This window comes from Nymphaea colorata, chromosome 1 (genome assembly GCF_008831285.2).
Source record: "Nymphaea colorata isolate Beijing-Zhang1983 chromosome 1, ASM883128v2, whole genome shotgun sequence".
NCBI lineage: Eukaryota > Viridiplantae > Streptophyta > Magnoliopsida > Nymphaeales > Nymphaeaceae > Nymphaea > Nymphaea colorata.
Genome location: NC_045138.2, coordinates 7516862 through 7533896, shown reverse-complemented (window position 1 = coordinate 7533896; position 17035 = coordinate 7516862).

Genomic DNA, 17035 nt, shown 5'->3' with positions numbered 1-17035 from the left:
TGTATGTATCAGGATTAGTCGTAGCAGGCCTATATTGCATAAGTTCATCAAATCGGCTTTTGAGTTTTCTTATGTAAAGATTCAACGGCTTTTCACCCTTCATAAGGTTGGAGATCTCGACTTGGATTTGATAAACTCGTGCGAGATTAGTTCGGAGAAGAGTTGTTTTAAATCATCCCAAACCTCTTTTGTAGTTTCTTGATACATAAATAAATTTGAAATAAAAGGCTCCATAGAGTTGATAAGTCATGACATTACCATATCATTTTCAGATTGCCAATCATCAAATTTAGGATCCGAACTGTCTGGAGGACTGATCTTTCCGTTTATGTAGCCGATTTTGGATCGACCGCTTAAAAATAATCGAGCCGCCTTTGCCCAACTCAAGTAATTTGCACCATTCAAGAGAATATTGGTGATTTTCAGAGGTTGGCTAACTTGCTCGTTGTAATTGAGGCGTCTGGAGTTTTCTGTATTTTCTTGTCTTTGTTGTTCGCTTGCCATGATTTTAACCAAGAAATGACAGAAGTTGATCAAATATAGGAAGAGATACCAGAAGAACCAACCTTGGTGCAGCAGAGAATTCAGAAGACCAAAGAAAAAAGGATTCCAAATGCCGGTTGTAGCAGACTTCTCGGAAAGACCAGGCGGAAATATGAAAAACCAGAGCTCCTTCCTCACAACTTTATAAATTCTGAAATTATGCATAAGGATCTGCAGGAACTAGGCAAACTGCTGGACTCCTGCTCGACGGTGGAAGATGCTAGAGAGATCAACGCCGTGGGTTTGAAACACCTTGTACAAGAGTCGGTGATTCCTCTGTTTTAATCACCGACACAGTTCAGCTATCATATGCCGAAACAGAGCACTATGGATAAGCGGCTGGAAAAAGACCACGGTTCTGCCGGCACCGATGTCAATTTTTGGTCGAGCACCGGACTGCAAACTCTGCAACGATCCAGAAATGCTTCTTGTATAATCTGGCGATGTGAGATAGCTTGAGGAGATAACACCCAAATTTGAAAGATCAGGGTCGAACGTCGTTTTTTTGCTTGGAAAGGGCAGACGTTGCAGCAGAGACACTTTCAGATCTCCCACAAACGTGAAACACCCAACGCTCCAAAAACAGCAAAAAAAAACTTCCAGCAGGATTACATAACCTGCTCTGATACCATGTTGAAAACCATAAGAGAAACAGGGAGAACAACAAGAGTTTACGTGGTTCGGCACTAGGCCTACATCCACGGAGGAAGAAGAAGACTATCCCCTTTTTATTTCACTGCTCTGTTTACATTCAAAGAGAGATGGGGAATTTATACACTTTGATTTTGGCAATAACCAAGAGAATGGTTATGCAAAGAATTAGGGAAGATTTCTTTCCCTTATCTGTTCAATCGTAACAGCAGGATACTCTTGATATGCTTGCCAATCTTGATGTCAATCTTCCTCCACAAATCTCACAACACTAGCTGCCTCTCACTTGCTGCTACAGACAGTGTGTTGCTGTACATATACAAAGTTGAACAAAGTCGCCATTCCGCTGCTAAAGATCGAACATTGGTATCAAAGCCTTGTTCTTTAAACTCAAGTAAGTTTAGTCTGAACTTTGGTGGTGCCTTTGATGTATGAACTCTGTCTCTACGCATAATACACATATCTTCTCGTTTTCCTGTATGCTGCTTAGAACATATCGCTTGAATGTTAAATGATGCTAGGTGATATTAGACAAGACGGTACATGCGTAGTAACAACCTAAAAAGATGTAGAGACAATGCAGAATCTGGAATGGATAAAGAAATTTTTTTAGGACCCTTATTGAGGGTCTGGCCTGAAACACGCATAAGAGCGAGAGAAAGAAACTACCTCTGCCATTTTGTTTCATTTTTTGTTCTTCGCCAGTAGACCACTGCCTATCGCTCCATTGAGGCCGACTATTGGCTCATCCGCCGCTCTGAACTCAAGTATCTGCCGCTCACTGGATGAAACTTCGATTGTTTTTTTTTTTATATTGCTTGACCCAAGCTGTAGATGAAAAGGATTTACCATGCACTGGTCGCAGGTCGACCGTATTTGCCATTGCTCATCTGGTTCTTCTCCGGCATCGAACCAGACCCAGAGTAGAGGGTTTAGACTTCCTTCACGCAGCGACCCAGAAACCCAACCTGGTGTGAGAGTTCTCTAGGGTTTTTGCTGGTCGCCGGCTGTAGCACAGATCATCTCCCTCATAGAGAACGTCAACTTGCTTGCAGAGGCAACAACAGCAGCTCGAGCGGAAAAAATAAAAAAAAAATCGATTAGGGCTGAATTTAGACTCAAAATTAAAAAATTACAAATTTAGTCCACATTATTAGCAAACGTTTCACAACGGCTATCAAATTTATTGCAAATTAAAGCAGCAACATTTTGCTGAAAACTTTTTCCAAAAGAGGCTTGTGAAAGTTAATTCAGTGAAAACCCGAGATTTTATACAAAATTGCAAAGAGATACCCTTGGATTTATTATAAATTGCTGAAAGAGGGTTCTGAAATTTATTTTGCAATTTCGGCAGAAAACCGAGGCTTTATGTACAATTGCATAAAGGTCTGAAAAGACGGTTCTGAAAATAGTTTTGAAAATAAAAAAGGAAATTCAATATTTGAAATTTAAAATTGATATCTCCTTGCTTCTAAGTAGTGTTTTAGAATTTTATTGGAGATGTCTTGACATGATATTGCTAGTGTTGCAAATATCTAATGCTGATTTAAATTCCTCTTTGTTGTTCTTAACATGTCTTTAAAATCGAAACTTAGAAATGACTTTCAAAGTGGGAGTGTTGTTCTTAACATGTCTTTAAAATTGAAACTTAGAAATGACTTTTAAAGTGGAAGCCTCAAAACTGACCAAGACCTAAAAATGGTTAGCAACATCTATGTATGCTTATGTAATTTTTGTTATTTTATGTGTTCTTGCACATGAAATGAAGAAGTGTGAAAATTAATGCAACAAATAATGGTTCTCCTATCTGTGCATGTAAAATCAATAATCTCCTTATTCTTAAATGTGCCCTCCAAAAGAAGGTCTGTCTTCACTTTTATATGATACATTTTCGATAAAGTTAGTGAATTTGAATGTGATGAGTAAATGTGTCACTATGTCTTGCAAAACAGACATCATAGTATGTCCCTTGGCCTTCACTTGAAGAGAATCAAAACAGTTAGGGGATTTGGATGTGTTGATATAAAGAAAAATGAACACAATGAAACAAAATTGATAAGGAATGTCAATGTCTTTTGCCTTAACTAGAATTCTGGTTATGATTTGAATGTTTTTGTTGAATAAAGTTTATACTATTTGAAGTAAAATCCGGCTGCTGATGGGGAATGACATTTGGCCCTGCTCAGGGTAGCCCTGTCTGCTCCGTTTGGGCCACATGGAGCTCTTTCCCTCTGTTGGTGTCATCAAGCAGCAAGCTGCTAGGGGAAGGAGAATAGCCTACTGATGGGATCTCTTCATGAGCCTCCTCTGGCTCGTGTGACTGGCTGCTCATCTACCGGCTGTCTCGAGTGGGGTTCGGCCACCCAAGACAGTGCCTGCTAGGGGTCCAGCCATTCCCCACCGGCTGCTGGTTGGTCTAAGTGCCCAGGGTGGTGCAGCGCCAATTTGTTGATGGGGGCCTTGTCTAGAGTGGGTCCCCGCGCATCCCACCATGATTCCCAAATGCTCCAGTCGATCTTGTTGGCCAAGATGATCAGGCTGTAAGTCTCCTGCCCAAGGAGAGATTCTGATCCCTTGCTTCGTGCGAAGCTAAGCTGGCCTTGCCTCCTCTCTCACCAGAAGCCACCTCCTCGTGTTAGGAGTCTGCCCATGTCACGCTCGAAGCCCTTGCAGCACTACTGCCTTGCTCCAAGGCATAGATAATCGTGGTTTCCCGACTGTGCCCTGGCAGGAACTGTTCTGCCGGACACGGTCTAGACTATGGGGGCAGTTCGCTAGCCTCTCGTCACCATGCTCTTATGGCATCGACGGTGGCGTGCGTGTCCACAGGGATGTGAACACGCTGACTTTGGTCTTTCTCTTACTGGAGGTGAATGGGGGAATGACTACTACCGCACCTGCTTTGCGCCTCGAAAGCTAACCCTTTCTCAGCCGGGTCCTAACGGGAACCTGCTTGCCGCGCTCTCTAAGCACCTCGGCAATGTGCTTGGGGCTCGGTCACCAATTGGCTATGCTGAGCGCAATAGCCACAGTCCTTATGCTGATGTAGGGATCGACCTACTCAAGTTGATCCAAGGATCTCCCATTTCAATAGCTGTGTGTCACTGATCTCAGGACAGATCCTAACCAAATCGTCGACCAAATTTCAGACTAGTCGTTGCGACAATCACCCCAATGTTAGCTATTTTGCCCTGATGCTGAAGTGCTGAACGTCGCTCCAATTAGATCACTGCTAGACGGTGGCTCTAATACCAACTTCGTTAGGGTATCAGAGCTGCGTTGGAAGTGCAATGATATACGTTGGGCCTTGTTCACTGTGGTAGGCTTTGCTCTGATACCAACTGACAGGGTATCAGAGCCGCATTGGTAGTGGAAGGTCTACGCAAGGCCTTGTTTGCTGCTCAATGTGCTAGGCGGCTCTGATACCAACTTTGTTAGGGCAGGTCTAGCCGAGGGTGCCGCCAAGTGGTCAACGAGGTGGCTCGGCACCAACAACTATCCTTCCCAAGATCTTGCCTAGCGAGTGCTCATGGGGGTCAAGGCCATTACAAGTTTTCTTTTCTGCTGGACAGCAGCCCTAACTGATTTCTCGTGGAAGTGAATTACAAATCGCCCCAGCCCAAAGCTCACCACAAGATACTCTAGCCGATCAGTCCAGGAGTTTAGGCCTTAAAGGCTTACAAATGTGCGAGTGATACAAATTATCAAAACTCTCACAGCTCACTCCAATCTATCTGATGCCCGCCCGGCCTTGCATCTCATTCTTGTGCTGCAGGGCATCTCTTGGCCACCCTAGCCGACCAGGGGGAGGGTTGCATGAAATCAACTTTGTCAAGGCTGTTCTAGCTGAGGGTGCCGCTGAGTGGTTGACGAGGCGGCTCGGCACCAAGAACTATCCTTCCAATATCTCACCTAGCTAGTGCTCACAGGGGTCAAGGCCCTTACAAGTTTTCTTCCCTGTCGGACAGCAGCCTTAACTGATTCCCTGTGGAAGTGAATTATAGATCAACCCAGCCCAAAGCTCACCACAATATACTCTAGCCAATCAGTTCAGGAGCTCAAACATTAAAGTTTAAAAATGTGCGAGTGATACAAATGATTAAAACTATCATAGCTCACCCCAATCCATTTGCATGGATGCCTAGATTGGCCAATCCACACCCACCTTAGGACAAGCTGCTTGACCCGAGGTTGTGTCCTTAGTGCTACGCGCTTTGGAGGAGCTCTCCGACAATCGTAAGGCCAATGGTCGGCTAAAACTAGAAATGCACCATTTCCTAATCTATAGGGTGATCAGAGTTTTACTAGTCAAGCAAGCTCGGCTCTAATGATTAGCAGCAGCCGTGAAGAATTTACGGCCTCCCAAGCCCTGCCTAAAGTGACATCGCCTGGGGTGCTCTAACTGCAGCAGCTATTTAGTAGTAACAATGGAAACGACAACACCATAGCATGGTCGCCTGTGCCTGAGGTGTGAAGCTGTCATGCAGGGGAACTCGATGTCGCTAGGAGTTGCAAGTCAATAGCAGAGCACAACAAACATAGTTCAAATCATATAGAAAGAACACCTGAAATCTAGGATAAAGCTTGGAAACCTCACTAGACCAACATGAATTCCAAAGAGAGAGAGCAATTTGGGGATGCTAGAGTCGTCTTCCGCAGCTCTTGCTCGACCTGCCACGGGTGCAGGGCGTTGTTGCTGGTGAACTTAGCAGTAGATGGTTTGTGACAGAATTAGGGATGGTCAGGAATCTAAGGATTCTGACCGACGTCCAGCATGTCTCTGGCTGAAACAAGGTACAGCACGGTCGCCTCAGGCTGGGGAGACCGTCTGAGCACTTGGAACGTAGATGGTCGCTGGAATCGACGTCGGCGGTGGTTGAAGCTCTTCCTGCCCAAAACAGGCAACAGCAGTACAAGCAGACGAAAATCTCACGATTCCAACCGACACTAACCACCACGCCAATCTAACCTAGGCCTGTTGGAACCGCAAAATCTCGGAGTCTCTGCCTGAATGATGTCACGGTGAGTGGTTGCTGGTGGTAACAACACCAAGCAGAGGAACGATTGTAGTGAAAGTTGGGGTCGTCCTTTCATAAGCGTAGCGAGAGCACCTTAGTTTCTGCAAGAAAAGGGGCAGCCGAAGTTCTCTTAATTCTCTTTGGCACTGACCACGGCTCTGGTCAAGCTTGGGCTCCTTGGAACCCCAATGACCTGAAGCTTTGTCCTGAGCGTTTTGGCGAACAGACACCGGGGCCGGCGACAGTGATTAGACAAACAGGGATGTCGTGATTTCCTTGGTAGAAAAGAGGGTCAACCTGGAATCTAAAGATTCTGGTCGTCAGAGATTAACTCCAAGGATGGGCTTGGGCTCATTTGAACCGGCATATGCCAGAGGTCCCATCTGAGTGTTTTGGCAGTGAATGGTCATCGGAGACACCGACGGTGAAGTGAAGAGCAGGGCCACAGGAAAATCGCCCTTTTGCACAGGGAGCTCTTTCAATGTTGAGTTCGGGGTTGATTCGTGCTTGAATACATTGCGATTTGAAGATGAACTTATTGACAATGGATTCACACAATTTGAGAATAGTGATGAAAGTCCACCACAAACGCATGCTCAAGGAAACAATAATGTGCTTAGAGATAAAATAACAAATGATATGTGGAATGACTAGTGCAACAGTAAGTAATTTTGAGGTTTTAAAATTATTTTTGAAAGTTGACAATGTGTATAGTGATTGTGGTTTTGGTTTATCAATTGTTATTGACATTTTATGAATATACTATAGTGAAACAACAATTTATTCCGATATTTGTTTATTGTCAACGTCAAGCTTATTTCTATATGTTTTTCTTATTAGTATATATTGTATTATCACTAATATTCACATAAATTGTTGTTGAAATGCAAGGACTAAGGTGAACATGCAATGGACGAGCATTATTTTATGGTTGCTGGTGGGTGCTTTGTTTACATGTACCAACTTTGTTAGGGTTGGTCTAGCCAAGGGTGCCGCTGAGTGGTTGAGGAGGTGGCCCCACACCAGAAACTAGCCACTAATCTTTTTCCCAAGGATCATGCCTAGCTAGTGCTCATGGGGGTCAAGGCCAATGCATGTTTTCTTTCCAGCTGGACAACGGCCCTAACTAATTCCCTGTGGAGTAAAATACAGATCGGCCCAGCCCAAGCTCACCACAAGAGAATTCAAAGCTATACAGTCCATCATGCCTTAAGGTTTACAAATCCGCGAGCGATACAATTGCATGATGCACGACGTTTTTGGCAGCCCCCTCTTCGGTCGGAAGATAGAACCAAGCACGACGACAGCAGGGAGGCTCTGATACTGAAGGTTCTTTCCAGAATAGGGACGATCAGAAAACCATCAATTCTGGCTGACGTCTCTAGCGGAGCTCTGATCCAACAAGGTTGCCTTCGCCAGAGAGTCCGTCCGAGCACCAGGGAAGCCGATGGTCGCTGAATCGACACTAGCGGTGGTTGAAGCTCCTCACGCCCAAAACAAGCTGCAGCAAGATAGGCGGTTGGAAATCTTGTGATTCCGACCGGCTTTGTCCACGCCGCCAGTCGAGCTTAGGGTTCTTGGAAGCGCAACCCTCCGGAGATACAATCTAAGCAATTTCATGGCATGTGATTGCTGGTAGAGACAGCGCCATGTAGAAGAGTAACTGAGGTGGAAGTCGGCGTCGTCATAACTCACACGTAAAGGGAGCACCTCCTTCGATAGGTTCGGCAATGAAACAAGGGCTGCCAGAGATCGATTGATTCTAGCCAGCACAATCAACGGCACTGGTCAAGCTTGGGTTTGTTGGAACAGCAAGAGACCGAAGATGTTACCTGAGCATTTCAATAGTCAATGGATGTCAGTGTCGTTAACGACGATCACAAGGATGTCGGGATCTTTTTGACAGACAAGAGGGCCAGCCAAAAATCCGAAGATTCTGACCGACATAGTTCACTTCAAGGGACAAGCTTGGTCTCATTGGAATCGTCATGCGCCGAGTTTCTGTCTGACCAATTTGGTAGTGATTAGTCGCTGGAGAGGGCGATGGCGAAGTGAAGAAGAGGGCAGCCGAAAAATTGCCCTTCTGAAAATAGGGAGCTCTTTCAACACTGAGTTCATGGTCGATTCGTGCTCAAATCGACCTACGTATCCTCTTAGAGGATCGTGGGAGACTGGCGATGCCGTTTGAACCTTCAATCACTGGATGCTAGCAGAGTAGTCATCGAAATCAATGGAATAGTGTCACTAGTATGCGTAGAGGGCTGTCACAAAAAAAAACGATAGGCATATAGTCCTCGTTGGGTCTAGACAGTGTTTCTCACCGTCGGCATGCTCGCTGTAACCAGTGGAGCCTACACAAGGGTGCTGTGAAGGGGTCGGAGATGCTGAGTCACTAAAACGGAGTACGTTGCTGGAGAAAAACAATTGTTCTTCAGTAGATTTGTAGTTTGCTTTCTGTAGTTGGAAGAATGACAGGTCGGTTTTCAAAAGACATGGTGGTGTTTATCACCACCGGCGGGGCTCACCTTCGTCCGTGGAACCTACCCAAGGGATGTAAAGGGGGTTGAATGTGCTGTAGTCGCCGGAGAGGAATGACAATGCTGGAAAAACCAGAAATGTCATTCGTCAGATAAACTGGATGAAGAACCACATCACACCACTTTCATCGCTGGATTTTCAAACTATTTGAGGGGAGAAGAAGAGCTCATTCCATATTGGCTGATGATCAAGATTGAGGGTAATTTGAGTGCCGAAAACGCCCTTTGAATTCGAAAGTTTGTTCAGCACCCGTGGAGTCCACCTTGCCGAGCCCTACTTTCGGTTGGCTAGGACGGGCCGAGAGATGCCCGACAGCGCAGGTGTAGTGAGGCAATACCGATCGGGTAGCCACGGCTCGGGGAAGATGAAGACAACCTCTCCCTCATTCCCAAAGGTTGCCCCGCAAGCTATGGCAGCTAAGAGAATGAGCATGACCTAAAGACCAAGCTCCTGCCTGTGGCGGAAGAGGTGGTGAGGCCAGGTCGACGACAGGCAACTGCATGAAGACCTCAGTCTAGATCGAGATAGGGCACAAAGGCATAGTAGAGAAACGGTCGCCGAGGCTACCACAGCGCAAACCTTGCTGGATATGTTGGGGCAGCTGAGAGGGGCTCGGCCATGCCAGGCAGCGTGGCCAGCTTCAAGCAGCAGAGAAATTGAAGGTTGTGGCCGCACATCATACGGTCATAGTTGTGTTGTGGCCGAGTTTGCTAGGAGGTCACGACCAACCCCCTACCGAAGGGTATTCGGCTAAGATCTCCAAAGGACCAGACATGTCAGTGGAGGACGAGGACCTGTCCCAGTGCCAGTAGATTTGAGCACAAGCCACAGCGCCCAGCAATCTCGGCCAACCTTAGTCGAGTTCACCCAGTAGCCTCGGCTAGGCATGGCCGAGCTTGCTCGGTAGCCATCGCTTTGATGACTTAGCCTACCGCGGCCCAAAGAAGCTCAGCCAGCGTGACGTCGAGTGGGACACGTTTTTCGAAATGACGGGACACACTGAGTTCATGAAGACACTAAAGCGGGACATGATTCGAACTCGGCGCAACATGGGACCCCCTGGATACAGGTCCAGATTCTATACCTCGGGTCGGGTTCAAATAGTTCTATAAATCTAAACCCGTACCCGCCCTCTTTTTGGATTGGTTTTTGTAATTGGGTCGGGCATAGACCTGGACCCGACTTGTTTTGTTTGTACCAGGAAAGTGACCTGGGTTTTGTTTTGTAACCTGGCTGATTCGGCTGACAGCTATCGAACCTATTCAACTGGCAAACAGCTTCACGCGTAAGAACCAGCACGCGTTCTCCTCTTGCCCACGATTTATACTCTTCTCGCTGGAGAGTTCAGGGCTTTTGACCAAATTTTTAAACAAACTTCCAAATTCAAATGGGATTTCCAGCACCTAAACTGTCGGCGATCCCGATCAGCCAACATGGAATGAATTATTCTACTCCCCTCAAATAGTCTGAAAATCTGGTGATGGAAGTGGCATGACATGGTTCTTCATCCTTTTTTCTTTGACAAACAATATTTTTGTTTTTTTAAGCATTGTCATTCCTCTTCGGCGACTCCAGAAAATTCGCAACCCTTTGGTTAGGCCAAATTCAAATATGGGAAACCCAACTTGACAATCATGAAGGAAATTTTCAATACAAGCAGGTTTGGGTATGACCCAATTAACAAATACATTGATGTTGATCCACCAACTTTGGAGTGACTACATTTAGGTATGTTATAGATATCGTAATTTTAGGTTATGTCTAACATGTCTTTATTTGTGCAAAATTTGAACACATGAAATTTTTCAGAAATATCCAAATAGAAAAAAGTACAATGGTCCAAAGTTATCGAGGTACTTATGACGAGTTTGCCGAGGTATATGGTGATTCCCATGCTGCGGACAAAGAACTCGATACATGCAACAACACGTTCTTAGATGAGGACACTGAACCATTTCCAACTACAACTGCATCCCAATCGACTCCATTTTACATGCAACCTAAAATTCACAATCATTCACACAAATGCTCCATGAAGATAGTCCTCTCATACAATCACCAATATCTCCAACTCCTACAATTCAAGATCCCACAATGACAACCAATAAGACTACAAGTAGGTCTGGAAGGACCAGGCCAACCTTTGATGAAGAGTACTATGATTTCTTGCACGGCATTGCTGATGATGCAAAGACCATGGTATGTGCATATGAGGGGTTCAATTTGTCACTTGTTGCGACATACTTCATGAGTTGGTTAAGACTGAACAAATAGATTCATGAATCTGAAAATGTTGTACTATGACTTGAAAATGTTCTTCATCCTTCTATCCTCCTTTTGCCTCTGTCTATCCTGTACTATGACTAGAAAATGTTGTTGCTATATTTTCATTCATGAATATGAAAAAATGAGCTTCTGATTTTGATTTCCTTTTCTTTTTAATAACAATATAGTAACTAGCTTTCCTGTTTGCTTCCTGATTTTTATCAGTGTAGCCTAGTACCGTCAAAAGATTCAAAACATATCAATAACTCAACAGCTGAGAAAAAAGGAGCATAGGGCAACTAAGGTGTGTGATAGACGATTCTAAAGGGCATAGGATGCTCACCATCTCCAAGTGAAATCAACACTACAGGTTTAAATTCAGAATCCAAAAAGGCAGACGCATCTAAGCACAACTAGAATTGAGAAACAAAGATCAAATGAGAAGAAGAGAAATGTGCAGAAAGCAAACCAGAAATGAGATGTTATAATCCGATCATGAGGATAGATGGCAGGCGAAGACGATCTGATCCTGATGCACCATGAAGGTCAGAGAATGAGAGAGCACATTGTTTCAGCTTTCACATTGCTGAACAGCTTCAACAAAAGAAAATAATCTAGTTCTAGCACCAATGATGACAAGGACAAGAACAAGTAAAAAGCTTAGCAGGCAGCCAGTGAGCAATGTGAACTTAAACCTAATGCTGCCAACAGAATGCATGGTTGCACTAGAAGAATCAGAAATGACAAGTAAAAATCTGTCAGTACTTCACAGTTATTGAAATAAATAAGTTTTCATCATTTGTGGCTACTCCCTCGAACCTTTAAACAATTTAATAACATCAAGCACTAGTGGTACATGAAAATAAAATAATTTTCTGGCTGGATATAAGTTTTCCATAGACAATTTTGTAGAATTAATAAAGAAACAATCACCTAATGCATTATATTGAAGAGCTTAACTAAATTGAGTATACTTGACCTACTGATATAATTGGGTATATCTGAAGAAGTTAATACAAACTAATGAACTTAAATTTGTTTTAATTGTGAGCATTTTACTTTTTTCATCACAGTAATACCAACTTAATGTGACAACTTAAGATTAATCGGTAAAAAGTTATTTTTGTTTAACCATGCAGAACATAGGTGTGCTTCTGAAAATAAAGGCAGAAGTGGACTCTGCCCAACACCAACCTATCCATAGGTAGAAGGTGGTTAAATTAATTTTGTCCTGAAGTGCTGAGACATAATTGGCCAAGTTATGCAAATGACTTAAAAATAAACACAGATATATTGTCATCTCACTTATTCATTTACAGCTACATGACAAGGGTGCATGTCCGAATGTGGATACAGGTGCAAGGCATTTTCAAAAACTTGTGTTCAAAAGCACGGCAACAAAAACATATATTCAATTTTCACATTCATAAAAGATAGGTTTACTAAGAAAACTGTCAAAAATTACAAAGGATCTATAAGTTGGGTCGCCATGCCCCATACCCACACCTGGATGTGGCTCTTGCAGATGAATTCATCCCAGCAATCGAAGCCCTGTCCAGTGTCCCATAAGAATTTATAGCCGCAATGGTATGCGAGAGAGAGGGATGGTGAAGGATCTTACCTGTGAAGAAATAGAATCGCCCCACTGGCTGTTCTGTGATGAACAGAAGTGGAGCTGAGAAAGACAACGCAGCTGAAGAGAAACGATGCATCAAAGAGTCGAAGAGAAGAAGCCCTAACGGGCAAGCAAAAAGTCTGACCCTCCAAGGTTCAACTTTTTTTCAGGCTAAGTTTACCCTGAAAAAATTAATTTACCATGGAAAATTTGACGTTGTTTGATAACAACGGTTGAAACTGTACAAAAATGAAAAATTTCACTCTATGCACAGTTTTTTCATGGCAATCAAAAGGGGCCTTAAAGAAAGAGAAGAGGGAGACAAAACGAAACCAACCCCAGTAAGATTTTAACTTGCACAATATCAATGGCTTCAAAAAGATCACCAACAACCAAAATGTAGCCCTCGCCATTGATGCATTCAAAGGAAATCTTTCATTTTCACTCCCATTGGAGTTGAAACAAGAAAAGAAAAGGCAGATTTCCTTTTTTTTCAATTTTCTGCTGCTTAGACATCAGTTTGAATTTTGAACCGCGCTCCCTTGCCTCTACACCCTATCCACCATCTAGCTGCCGTTGTGGCCTCACTTTCACCATTTTGGCTACCGCTCGGCTCCCGTCCAGTGCCTTTCTACCACCATTGTCTTAATTTTCACTGCTCCGGCTGCTGCCTGGCTCCCGTCCACTGTCCTCCTGCCCCCTATCTTTGCTTTTGGTCCCTGTTCTCCCCTTTCTTCATCGGTCTATGGGGATCTCTGGGTGTGTTCGGGTCTGTGTTTGCATCGCTCTTTGCATGGGTGGGCAGGGAAGTCATGTGCAAAACAATAAAATTTGAGTATTGCTTGAAAATAAATTTTAAGAAAAAGGGGCCACGATGATCAATGGCTCCTGCTACCATTAACATGGGTAATTAATCCAAAGTCTAGGTTTTCTCAAGCTTGACAAGCTATTTTTCTTGTATGCATGTACAATGATTGGATTTTAGATTTTTTAAGTTCATTTTCAACAAAGTCTTAGATTTGATTGAGAATAGTTCTGTATTTCAGGAAATTTTAAAGATCAGGAGATCGTATTTGTAATGAGATTTTTCTGAATTAGTTTTGGATTTTAGCAATTGAACTTTAATTTGGTTTTAAAAATTGGAATTTGGAATTGAAAATTGAAAATTAGAATTTTTGATTTTGAATAGAATTGGAGATTGGATAATTAAAGCTTTCTTTTTGAAATTAGACATAAGAAGGTCCTCTATTTAATTGCATCCACTAAACGTCCTTTACAGGTGTGCCATGCATGCAAAGTTGAATATGCCATTTCCTACCAAGCACACAGTTGGCTTCTATTATTGGGATTATTGTGCCTGTTCAATTACCGATGGCTATTCGCGTATAAATTAATGATCGTGCACCTTCTTGGCACGCATTTCATATTATTTGTAAAGATAAGGTACATTATATATACATATATATATATATATATATATATATATATATAATGTACTATAGTTCATATCATGGTGAAGGCGATAAAGCATGTGGCCACTCATGCACCCACTACAAGATTTCGCCCTTGGTGACATATTTTACCAATATTGCTAGAAACTTCCCCACATACAACTATCGTGTAGTTATAAGAAAACAGTGGATACAAGAAGACCACTTTTGGTTCTAGATCCATTTGTGTAGTTATTTATGCAAGAAGAAGGTCCTCTATTTTATTGCATCCACCAAAGGTTCTTTACAGGTGTGCCATGCATGCAAAGTTGAATATGCATTCAGTGATTAGGATACAAATTATTCCTACTGAGGAACAATGGTTTTAGAAATAGATTCAAATAGAGGAGGCTTTTGATGGTGACGTCGATGAGCTTAGGCTTTGAAATTTTAGTTTTAGAAATGAGATTCCAAAATTTTGTTTGACAAGTTCATTTCAACTTATTTTTGGCATAGGATGTAGGTAAAATGAGCTTTTGAGATAAAAATCCCAACATTTGAAAAATCTAGGAATTGGGTTTAGAGAAGTTTTCTCTTTGGATAAGAAAAATCCATTTTTCAATTATTTTAGGATGGAGCACTTTGAACGACTAACTTTTGAGTTTTGATTTTTTTGGAAATAGCTTGATATTTGGAAATGACTTGTATTGATTTCTGAAATGGCTTGATATTTGGAAGTACATATTTCTAAACGGGCTTGATAAAAAAATTGGATTTCTTTTATGGTTTTGGTCTTGTCTAAAATTCTTGTTTTGGATTGAGGGATTTCTTTATAGAAACTATCTATATTAGACATTTTGTTTCAAAGTCATGGAAATTTCATAAAATATAAAAAATGAGTATATTGAGACAAGCTTATTTTGATTGCTATTTTCCATTCAAAAAAGGGACTGCACTCATAGCTTGAGGATGGCTGGAGAAGCTTGATAATTGCAGCCAGCCAATGGTGTATCTCGGTGTCTAGGACGGCTGCAAGGTGCACCGACTATTCCATCCACAATGCAGGAGAATCTGTGTAAGTTGTGACGCTAAATTTGAAGAAAAATTGAAGTGGAAATGAAATATGGATGCAGGAAGCAGTGAACCGTCGAATTTCATTGTTGAGGAGGAATCTAACACTGAGTCGGCAATGGGCAACTCAATTGCAAGTGGACAAGCAGGAAGGTCGGTGTCCATGGAGCTAGGCTATCCGACTTCTTCATCGACACTGATGGGCGGCGAAGCAACGCTGATGGTGACGCTGGCTCAAATATTAGAGGATGAAACTGCCACAGCCTCGGAGATATAGGACAGCAATGATGGACCCGTTCGGTATAGACACATCGATGATATCATGAGAGATGCTCAGCACGTCGAACTCGACTATGAAGACGTCGAAGAAGAGGCCATGTTTGCGGCAATAGAGGAGCTGTCGTGTTACCAAGAGGCAGGCGGCCAGCCGGCATGGGAGGAAGCTATGGCCAAGGAGATTGAATCCATTGAGAAAAATTCGACCTAGACGGTGACAACCCTATCGGCCGGAACCAGAGCAATCAAACTCAAATGGGTGTTCAAATTGAAAAAAAACTCAGACAGAGAGGTGAAGGGCTATGTCCAGCGGCAAGGGATAAACTTCGAGGAGGCGTTTGCGCCGGTTGCCAGGCTTGACACCGTATGAGTAATCCTTGCCATCGCAGCTAGCTGTGGGTGGCAAGTCCATCACCTCAATGTCAAATCAGAATTCCTCAACGGCAAACTTGAGGAGGAGGTCTATGTAGCCCCACCAGAGGGTTTCACGGTGAAGAACAAGGAGCATATGGTACTCAAACTAAGCAAGGCATTGTACGGTCTCTGACAAGCACCTCGTGCTTGCAACATGCGGCTGGATCGAAGCATGAAGCACCTTAGGTTCACAAAGTGCGTGTACACAAGGGGAAGAGACTGTGCCGGCATCATCGTCGGAGTTTATGTTGATGATCTAATTGTAACAGGGGAGGATGCTGAGGCGATTGCAGCATTCAAGCAGCAGATGATGGTTGAGTTCGAGATGAGCGACCTCGGCCTGCTCAATTATTACCTTGGGATTGAGGTGACACAAGGCGAAGACGGTATTCGGATAAAGCAAACAGCCTATGCCAAGAAGGTGTTAACTCAATTTGGTATGCTTAATTGCAATCCCACAAAACTCCTGATGGAACCAAGGTCACAACTGCCCAAGGATCTAGAAGGACAGCCAATGGATGCAACAAAATATCGACGAGTCATCGGATGTCTAAGGTATCTTCTTCATACAAGACCAGATCTTTCGTATGCCGTCGGTGTAGCTAGCAGATTCATGGACCGACAGTGATGCACCACAAGGCAGTGAAGCAGATTTTGCGATATTTAAAAGGAACAATTCACTTTGGTCTTGTATACACCAGAGGAAGTGATTGTCGGGTTCACGGATAGTAACTTGGCGGGTGACATCGATGATCGGAAGAGCATCAGAGGCATGGCATTCTATGTAGATGAAAGCCTAGTCTCATGGAACTCGCAGAAGCAGAAGACCGTAGCCCTATCTTCATGCGAGGCTGAATCCATGGCAGCAACCGCGGCTGCATGCCAGGCACTCTAGCTCAGAGGACTGTTGGCCAAGCAGGCTGGAAGAAAGCCGCAGGAGGTGAAATTGTATGTGGATAATAAGTCTTCAATCGCATTAATGAAGAACCCAATTTTTCATGAACACAACACACATATTGACACAAAGTTCTATTTCATATGCTAATGCGTCGAAAGATGACAGATTATTGTGGATTTTTTGCGAATAGATGAGCAACTAGCAGATCTTTTGACAAAGGCATTGCCGGTGGCAAGGTTGGCAACAATGCAGCACGTGTTGGGTGTTCGAGACCTCGAGCCACACCAGGATTAGGGGGGAGAGTGTTGGACTACTC